Below are 3054 nucleotides of genomic sequence, written 5' to 3'. Positions count from 1 at the left end.
TACGGCCGGGATATTAAAAGATTCTGAGCACTTAATGTAGGATTGTATAATAAATGTACCTACACCCCTACCAATCTCCATTTAGGCCACTATAGTATTCATAAAGAGTTGATTAAAGTTGTCCTTAATACATCTTTGCTGGTCCACTTTGAGAAGTTGTGAAGCTCCCTTTTTACTTAAGATTTACCTTTTTAAAAATGCTGGAAGCCACCACAACACCGAGCCGACCACAACCAGCTGTCACGGCACACTTCATGACCGAGTGACCAAGTAGTCAAAGAGGTCACGTCTGCACTTTGATGCAATGAAACAACAAAAAGGAAAATATCTGGGCAAATGTACACAGATTTGGGGTATAGGTGAGGAAAAGATAATATAGCCTGAATAAAACGCAAAAGTATTCTGAAAAACTGTACATGTAAACATCACACTTTCACTGAGTCCAAAACCAGAGGGGAGGGGGGGGGGATACAAAGCTTCACACAGGTTTACATTACAACCTCCTGCACAGAGCTACAGTCTCGTATCAGTGCAGGAGAGGCAACAATTGAAATAATATAAATAACAATAGAAGAAATACAGACCACCACCAAATGATAAGTTAAAACAAGCAAGGGCTAAAACCACTTTGATTTTTTTTTTTTTTAACAGTGCTGTACCCACAGAAAAAAAGGTTTAAAACATCTTTTTATCACTCTTTGTACAGCTATACAGTACATTTATCTGACCACTTTAGCAATCCACAAGCTACCAGGGCATTTTTAATCAACACCAATAGATTACATTGTCCAGTCAATACAAAGAGAAAATCCATTGGGCATTATTAGAAACAACAACATGACAACGAGTGGTTGTCGTTGATCACAGTAACTCCACACAAATGTTGCTCAGCGTAGACTTCAGACAGTTTACAAACCTGCAAGCTGATGTTTGGTTGTGAGGATGGGACAGCATGACATCACTGAGTCTGACGTGAAGTGTGAGGATCTGCTATGGCTGCAGGGACAAACGAGCAGGTTGGAGGAGACGAGGAAGACATGTGAGGACTCAGGTCCCCCGTACATCTATGATTATGTCTGTTTGAGCCCAGAGGGGTGTTTCATCAAACCAACAGTACCAGTTCTAGTCAGACGGGAAATTCTGTTTCATAAAGGAGGTTGGAGAAGTCTGAGCTAAGTCAGGCTTAGCTTCAGCTCAGGCTTCAACAGTATCACAATGAATCTGCCAGACTGAAACATGGTGTTCTCTTAAAGCTTTCCTCTTTACTGCTGCACTGGGAGAGTCTGATGCACTCAACAACAAATTTAGGTCACATACTGACATGGAATGCACTTAATTGTGCAATTAAAATCTGAGCTCAAGATATCTAATCTAACTCATAACTTGAACCTGCAAACACTGCTTTTTTTATGAACACAACATTTCTATTTATCATAACATTTTAAGTTGAGGTGTTAGCAAATAGTCTATTTACATATCCAGCCGTTATGAAGCAACATAACATTCATTGTGAGTTGTTTTTCTGTTCACCTGATGAATGTAAGTCTAATATTCCCTCTTCTTTTAACTCTGTTTTGGTCTCCACCAACTCCCGACGGAAACGTCAGGCTCTTTCGCTGCTAAATGCTCCACTATCATTGAACTATATTCACCAGCTAGTCTCTAACTGTGTCTGTCATCTTTTTGGTGCTGAGCAGGTAGTTCACAGTGGGTGTTTAGAGATTTTTCTCTGAAAACAGCTGCCTACTGAAAACGACTTTTATGAGAGTATTGAGAGTAAACCAGAACAGTAAAGCTACAGCCAGACAGCTCAACAATGAGCTGAAACTCACTATAAAGCTCCAGAAAGCACTGGGGAGCTGCAGATTCAGGTGTTTATTCTCTGTGGGTTCATACGAGCAACACTTGTCATCGTCATGAAATAAACCTGACTTGCTCACTGCTCACATTAAGTCCAAACCAGCTTTATGAAACAGAGTTATCCTGGTTCCATTTGTTAGGCTAATTTGTGACAGGATTTTCACGAAAAGTCCTGCTTTTCTAAGCCTATTTTATAAAACACCTCCCATATGGACCACTAAGGAGTTCACGATGAGCTCTGACAAGGTTTTCAAAAAGAAGCCATTTGCTTATCATCAATAAAGCAGATTGAGCGCTGCTTATGTCCTTTTGTCACAATCAGTTCTTAATCTGTTTGAACTGAAACTGATATTCCAAATGAGGTAAAGACAAACTCAAATCATTGTGTTATGTTACCTTAATCCTGAGCTATAAAGTGCTTCCAAACTTGCAATAGAAACCATTATTTAAATGTAATGTAAAGTAATGCAGCCCAATCATGACATGGGAATTAAAGAAAAAAATTTAGCATGTAAATCCAACTCTAGAACAGCCTAGTGGTGGTGGTGCGAAATAGACTGATTTGTGATAAATAACTGATGAATTTGATAAGATTTGTGATAAATACAGAAATATATCTCTTTAAACTTTGAGAACTCAATAAGGTGCGAGCCACTTTTAGGCTGCTTGAAGAGTCATTGTCCTTGTTTGGAATGTCTCAGCCTCTGAATTAAATCTTCACAGATTGATGTCGTACAAACTGGGTCACTCCACTTATACACAAACAGAAAATTAACATACTGTCAATACCAACACTTACACCAACCAAAGAAAAGGGAATACAAAAACACGCACACACACACACACACACACACACACACACACACACACACACACACACACACACACACACACACACACACACACACACACACACACAGACACACACGCACACACTTACACGTCATGTTTTTGTGCCAAGTGACTCACCATTAAAAGTGTCTGTTGTGATTGAGACTGTGCTCTAGATTTGCTTTGAGTACTCTTGTGTGCCCTCAGACCACACACACACACACACACACACACACACACACACACACACACACACACACACACACACACCATAGCAGACAGCTGGGAGAGTAAACTGTGATGCGATTACATCTTTTTCAAAGATTGTCTCTTGCTTCTTTTCAGACAGTGTGTTTTCAGACA

This window comes from Perca flavescens, chromosome 7, assembly GCF_004354835.1.
Source record: "Perca flavescens isolate YP-PL-M2 chromosome 7, PFLA_1.0, whole genome shotgun sequence".
NCBI classification, from domain to species: domain Eukaryota; kingdom Metazoa; phylum Chordata; class Actinopteri; order Perciformes; family Percidae; genus Perca; species Perca flavescens.
This window is presented reverse-complemented; position numbering follows the sequence as displayed.